The 7428-nt window shown below is 35.4% G+C and overlaps 1 protein-coding gene across 4 annotated transcripts in view; it reads right to left on the bottom strand.

Moving 5' to 3' along the window:
• Window positions 1-7428, bottom strand: part of slc28a1 (solute carrier family 28 member 1) — a 38899-nt gene that overhangs the window by 22554 nt on the left and 8917 nt on the right. For 2 of the 4 annotated variants that reach the window (XR_012393783.1, XM_005159300.5), the window contains exon 1: window positions 1-90. This exon is cut by the window's left edge and continues 70 nt beyond it. The exons of the other annotated variants lie outside the window; for them this stretch is intronic. The gene's annotated coding sequence lies outside the window, so the exon portion shown is untranslated. Of the gene's footprint in view, window positions 91-7428 lie in introns of those variants that run through there. 4 annotated transcript variants of the gene reach the window in all.

Genomic DNA, 7428 nt, shown 5'->3' with positions numbered 1-7428 from the left:
GAAATCTTATCATTAACTAACTACATACTAATGTGTTTTTGTTTAAGACACATGCATGCTGCTATCAGATTGCTGGTCAGTGATGTCAATGAAACAGCATCTTGTTATCATTTATTACAATGAAGCTCCTCCTTATTTCCAGCGGCTACAAGATACTAAGTGTGGAAGAAAACAAACTATCAGGAACTGAAAAATGTAACGTGAAGAAGGGCCTGTCACTCTTTGACCATTTCATTGGCAGAGTCACATGGAAAGGAGGTGCCAGTAGATACTATAACACACTGATAGCTCGATGACCAATTCAAATGAGCCTAAAACCAGCCTGATAACCAATAAAACCCTCACAGTTAATATTAAAACCTAATTTTATACTGTGTAATTGTTCAATTGTTTAAAAAATGAAATAAATGATTAAATAGTGCATTCTTGTAGACATTTTTTTCTTTTTCATACTTTTAATTGAGAATTTTGGATTTTGTTAATGCAAACAGCATACATTCTAACAAAAAAAATTATAATCTAACAATAGTAATTTATATAGCAAATTTTACAACCCAGCATTATCCAAAGTGCTGAAGACAATCAATACTCACTAAATTAACAAATCACAGCACTTAAATAACAACTAAAATCTAAAAACAAAATCCCTCGACATTCAAAAGGCTTAAATGTTAAAGAACAAAGATGCAATTTCAGAAGGTTTTCAACAAGTAAAGTTGGAATGTATCTAATGTGAGGTGGAAGCTAATTAGAGCATTTGGAGTATACAGCAAAATCCCAATCCAAGACAGCCTAATACAGAAAGAAAAGACTGATCTGATGACCTTAATGACCTACCGGGACCATAAACGTAGGAGATCTGATAAACAAGGAGTTGCCAGATTCTTTAGGAATTTATAAACAAAATCTAATAACTTAAAATGAATCCAGAATCTGACAGGCATCCAACCCAGGGAGGAAAGTACTGGAGATATATGTTTCTGCTTACGTGATACCCACATACAAACAGTTCTAATAGTCAAGTCTCCCTAGAATAAAAGCGTGAATCACCTTCTTGTTAATCAAGAGAAACGACTTCACTTTTGCCACAAGCCGTAAGTGAAAAAAAATAGATTTAAGGACGTAATTTACCTTTTTTGTCAAATTTCAGATCACTATCAAACTGAAACACTAGGTTTTTGACAACAGGTCTGTCAGGAGGAACAGGTTCCCCAAACCAGAACAACTAACTTTCCCCTTATTGAAGTTTTAAAAAAATTGATGACAGCTAGGTCTTAACCTCACTTAAACATCTTATAAGGGAGTCAAGTGGATTTCCTTAAAAATAATTTCATTGTTTAAAAATAATTTCATTTTTAAGGAGGACAAAAATCTGTGTGCAGCATAAAAATGAAAGGCCATCACATATTTAAAAATTTGATTCTAAGGTAACATATATAAAGAAAATAAAATGGGGCCAAGAATAGACCTTATGGAACCCCAAGAAAAAGTCTATTCAACAATAACACAAAAACTTCTGTTTGACAAGAAAGATCTTAACCAATCAAGAGCAGAACTCTGACTGCCCACCACTTTCTCAACATGGAAATCAAGGATCTCATAGTCTATAGTACGTGTTGATAGTGTAGTTTATCATTCTCATCTCTTCTAATAAATCTATTTTACACCATAGGTTTAAAAACAAGTATCGTCTAATGCCATGATAAAAATGTAATCTATTCTTTCATAACAGGCTTCCATTGTTTCTGGCAATGCCTAACATTTGTAACTATTTAAAAAACAAAAAGTATTTTGTAACATTTAGGCACATATTTTCAAGTTTTGCCAGATGTTGTTACTAAATTATATTCCTCCTCCCTGTACCACATGTACCAGCATGTACTGAAAAAAATATGTGTTTTATTAACAAAGACTTGCGGGCATTATGGTGGTGCAGTGGATAGCACAATTGCCACAAAACAAGAAGGTCGCTGGTTTGAACATTTTAAGATATTTTAATAAGGTAAAGTAACATAAAAATGTGGTATAATGAATGGTCATATAACACTGATCTATCACATATTACAGTTGCACAAGGAATTTTAGTTGATTATTCCATTTAAGTAACACATTGTCTGCTTTTGGATCACTTTTACATTACATCTATGTTTACAATTTAAATGGGATTACCTTTTTTACTGGGAGGAATAAGGGGATTAGATTGTTATTATTAATATCATGAAAATGCATTAAACATGGATTCCCAAACCAAGGTTTATGAAAAAATATTGTAGTGAATATAAAGCCAACCATTAATTAAATCATAAAAGAAAATGTATAAATTATTTTAAAATAAAAACTTAATGAAATACACTTGAAGTATGTATTTGTTTACCAGCATGTCAATTATTGAAGCATTAACTTCAGATCTCAGGGTAAGAAAATACTTTAGGGGAAAGGCTTTTACTCACTCGCTCACTTCCCTTCGTCTTATTCCCTCCTTTATCAGGGGTCACTACAGCAGAATTACTCTGTCACGTTTTACCGCCAGCTCAAAGGATTTCAGTTGGCAAAAAAATGTGAGGGAATCTTAGATTTGCATAAACAAATGATTGATTGAGAAGCGTTCTTTTTTCTTCTACAAACTCTAAAGCATTGATTACAAAAAAATTTACATGACTGATTCGGTAATATACTGTGAATATTCTGAGCTAAACATGATCACACACAATATCATTTTTACTAAAGGAACATTAAAAGAAAAGAAGAATCCATGATGAATAATTTACTGGCCTTGCGTCAATTTGTCATCTTGTAATTGATAAAATAGTTATTGTTATCTTATTATGAGCATGTTAACATGTAATAAATATATCCTATATCTATTTACAAGTACCATATTTTTTTTATATTTTTTTATAATGTGATTACATAATTCAGACTACATGCAATAAGATACTATAGCTCTGTCAGTATATAAATATATTTATATATAATTAGATCTTAAAGAGATGCTGGTCAGAAAAGCTGAATTATGCTATTTTTAGTCTTACAGAGTTCGGAAGCTAGATGCCACTGTTGCACACACTGTAGAGTACAATCCAGTTTTATGGTTGAATACAGAACACATCACTAATAATAAATCAGCAATCTGACCATTTGCTTCATGAAGTAGTCCTGTTTATTTATTAATCTTTAGAACTTTCTGGTATGTGGAATGTATAGATTTATTGTGCACTATGTGATAACACACAGCATAGAGTTTTTGAACACAAGATTTCCATGTTTACATTTAAGTCATATAGGAGGTTGTCTAAAACAAAATAACCACACATGCTTGTTAGGTTACAGAATTAAATAAATTGCACAGGCAATGAATAAATGCACTAGACAACATGTGGAATCTATGACTAGCTTCGTGGAAACTCATACATTTAAATGGTGCCTAACACATTTTAGTTAACACAAGATGACGCAGACTCACAGCTTAATTGACTGAAGTGTGCATCACTGCATTTTATTGAAGGTCTAGTGTGCACAAAACACATTAACAGATACTCATGAAAGCATTTTATGTGCTTTGCTGGTGTAAACGGTCATGATATTATAAAATATCAATGCAGTCTTTCCTGCACATTTTGTACCCTTTAGACAACTGAAGGTACAAAAATTTAACTTTGTGTATAATCATCCCTGGGCTATTTAAAAATAAATTAAAAGGGGCTCTAAAACCTTAGGTTAAAAAAAATAAAATTAAAGTTAACCTTGGTAAGTGGCATTTGCCATTTATTTACAATTGCACACAAAACTATTAGCCCTTTAACTGTCACCCTCCACAGTTATTTTTTAAACTTTACATAAAGAGTAATAGATTAAAATACACCTACTGTCACCCTACAACCTGTGCAAACATGTATGACTACATTTTGAACTATAATATTGTGGTCTAAATATGATGCAATAATGACAATCAATATATAGACTCTATCATTTCACTTATTCATAATCTAATGTTTTAGATACTGTATAGGCTTACATGGTACAAAATAACAAGAAGAAATGCATGTTTAAATTTATAACAGAATATTGTAAAATACATGAACATCTACGTAGTTTATATTTATTTTTAATCTATGTAAAATTAATTTAACTAATGCTGATGCAACACATTACAGCAATATACATAGAAAATGTGATTGGCCAAAGATAAAAAAGAAGTCAAGTATTGGATAGGACTAAAATGTGAAAATAACCTTGGTTCTATGACTGGCAGAAGATCGCCAAAGAGCTATTCCGAGTGGAATACATGTACCTTCCTGCCCTTCTCGGTATCGTGAATCTAATAAAAAATTATAATGACGTGTCTGTCTATAAATACCTCCAAACACGTCATTACGTCCTTCAAGACGTCTAGTTAACCTGAGTGACCAAAGGCTCTGGCAGTCTTCCGCCAGTCATAGAACCAAGATTACATATGTAACCAATGTTCTATTTTCTTGACTATAGACTGCCAGAGAAGACAAATATCAAACTTCGGGATGTCAAAACTTGCCTTTCAGTTGTGTCTAGAGATCTGATCTGACCAGTAACTGAACTGGAGAATCCATTAAAAAAATCCCACAGGAGTGGGGTTATTAGTAACAGTGGATGGTTCAGCACCCAAATGCGACTGCAAACTAACAGAATCATTGAAAATGGGGGAAATGCGCATAAGAGACCACTTGGCCATTGCCTCCTGCCTCAGCAAGCCTGTTTCGCTGCTTAGTGAGAATCAATCTGAACATTGCACTGACTGACTGCTCACGAATAGATCTACCTTCACCTTCCCATATGTGTTCTATATCAACTGAATTATTTGAGGATGGAGTTGCCACTCCCTTGGCTATATTATGCTCTGCCATAACACACCTGCCACAGTATTCACATGATCAGGTATGTGCACTGCTCTCAAGGAGGACAGATGGGCACTTGCCCACAGCAACAGAAAATATGCAGACAGCTTCATTGATCTTGTTGCGCCTTGGTGATTTATGTTGAATATGACAAATACAATGTTTAAACGTATAAACATAGGTTTGCAATTAAACTGCTTTGTGAAATGTTTTAGGGTTAGCAAAATTCTTTCTGGGGCGATGAGGTAGCACAGTAGTTAGTGCTGTCGCCTCACAGCAAGAAGGTCGCTGGTTCGAATCCCGGCTGGGTCAGATGGCATTTCTATATGGAGTTTGCGTGTTCTCCCTGCGTTCGTGTAGGTTTTCTCTGGGTGCTCCGGTTTCCCCCACAGTCCAAAAACATGCAGTATAGGTAAATTGGGTAGGCTAAATTGTCCTTAGCGTATGAGTTTTCCAGAGATATGTTGCAGCTGGAAGGGCATCCACTGCGTAAAACATGTGCTGGATAAGTTGGCGGACCCTCAGATTAATAAAGAGACGAGTGAACGAATGAACAAACGAATGAAAATGCTTTCTGCTCCACATAACTGATGTGCTGGGACTGAAGATTCATTCTCCAGTCTCCCCTCACAACAATCTGCCTCCAGACTTGGAGGTTGGCATCTGTGGTTACAACCTAGATAGATAACATACGAATGTGGGCCACTCTAAGCAGTTATGCGGCACTAGTGGTATTCCTTAGTCAAAGACAAAACAAATGTGAACCTGAAGTGGCCCATCTGTACTATGGCCAAAGGGGGTTAAAGATTCAAATTCATATTGAATTTAAGGCAATATTGGCAAAATGTAATCTGAATGCGAGTCTAATGTGGCCCATGTGGTAAATCATAAATTTGGCCTAAATGATGGAGGCCAAATGTGGGCCACAGTTAGCAAAAATGTGGCATAGTCAAGGGTAATCTGGATGTAAACCTAAAGTGGCTGACACGTGTAACAGCAAATGTAGCTCAGTTATCTTAAGACATATGTGTGGCACTTTTGGCAAATATTTGGCACAGTAAGCTCTGGCTATCGCAGCTGTGAGCCTAATGTGGCCCAGTTATTTTAAAACATATGTGGGCAACTTTTGGCAAATATTCGCCACAGTAAACTCTGGCTAATGCAGCCGTTAGCCTATAGTGGCCCAGAGAAGATTTGGAAAATGTGGCCCAGTTATCTTAAAACCTATGTAGGCCACTTTTGGCGAATATTCAGCACAGTAAGTTATGGCTAATGTGAATTTGAGCCTTTAGAGCCCCAGAGAAGATATGGCAAATGTGGCCCATTTGTCCTAAAACTGATGTGGGTCACTTTTGGCAAATATTTGGCACAGTTAGCACAGGCTAATGTGGCTTTGAGCCTAAAGCGGTCCAGAGAAGGTATGGCAAATGTGGCCTAGTTATCCTAAAACAAATGTGGGCCACTTTTGGCAAATATTTGGCATAATTAGCTCTGGCTTATGTGGCTGTGAGCCTAAAGTGGCCCGGAGAAGATATGGCAAATGTGGCCCAGTTACCTTAAAACATATGTGGACCACATAGACTAAAAAAAAGAAAAGAAAAAAAAACAATAAATTTAAGTGAGGCACAATTTATAATGAAATAATATAATTCACTGATGTTAACCAATGTTTAATCCATTATTAAAAGCAACATTATAACATGCTTGCACGTTACAGAATAATGAAAGTTTATAAGCAAAAAAATTCTATGATTCAACTTATGCTCACAGAGACATCAATAATCAGCGAATGAACCTCAACAATAGTGACAATTAACAAAATGAAAAACTCACAAAAACAAAAAGCATACTAAAAGTGACAAAATCAACAATGTCAACATAAACAGCAGAATTAAAAGCAAATAATGAAAACTGAAGCATCAATAAGCTATTTAATGTATTCTTACTGCTATAGCAGTAAGAATACATTAAATAGCTTATTGATGCTTATATATGCATGCTGGGATTTTTGTACTTTGCCAGACCCAGCAAGTGTAAGGTGTAGGCCAGATCTAAGCCAGAATAAAAGCAAACTGTGGCCCAAAATAGGGTCAGTTCTGGTTCATTTGGTTGAATTCTGGCTGATATGTGATTTGCTACGGTTTAATTGTGGCCCAGATCAAGCAAACAGAAGCGGACTGCCTAAGTGCCATCATTCCATGCGGTATGTGGGCCGGATGTAAGTGTCTGGTGTGGGCCAGATTTAAGACATGTATTTGACAGCTAGAAATTTTACTTCTTGTAGTAGGTGGCTACATAGCTTCGCCCTCAGGAAAAAAAATCTTATTTTGCATCATGGTTTTAGTAATTGCTATGCTACCTTTGTCATTTGTACTGAGGTATATTTTTGATCTGTGACTGACAGGTGTCTTAGAATCAGCCATCGCTCAAAGAAGTACAGCATGTACTACCCAGACTTGAGGCTTGATTTTGTACAGGAAATCAGTTTACCGGAGAATACAAAAAAGTAGGAATTTTAGCTTTTTGTTTCCCTGTAGTTAGGGAACTCCAATGTGTT

The sequence above is a fragment of the Danio rerio genome, chromosome 18 (genome assembly GCF_049306965.1).
Source record: "Danio rerio strain Tuebingen ecotype United States chromosome 18, GRCz12tu, whole genome shotgun sequence".
NCBI classification, from domain to species: domain Eukaryota; kingdom Metazoa; phylum Chordata; class Actinopteri; order Cypriniformes; family Danionidae; genus Danio; species Danio rerio.
The sequence above is the reverse complement of the archived record's forward strand: the minus strand, read 5'-3'. Positions and strand labels throughout refer to the sequence as shown.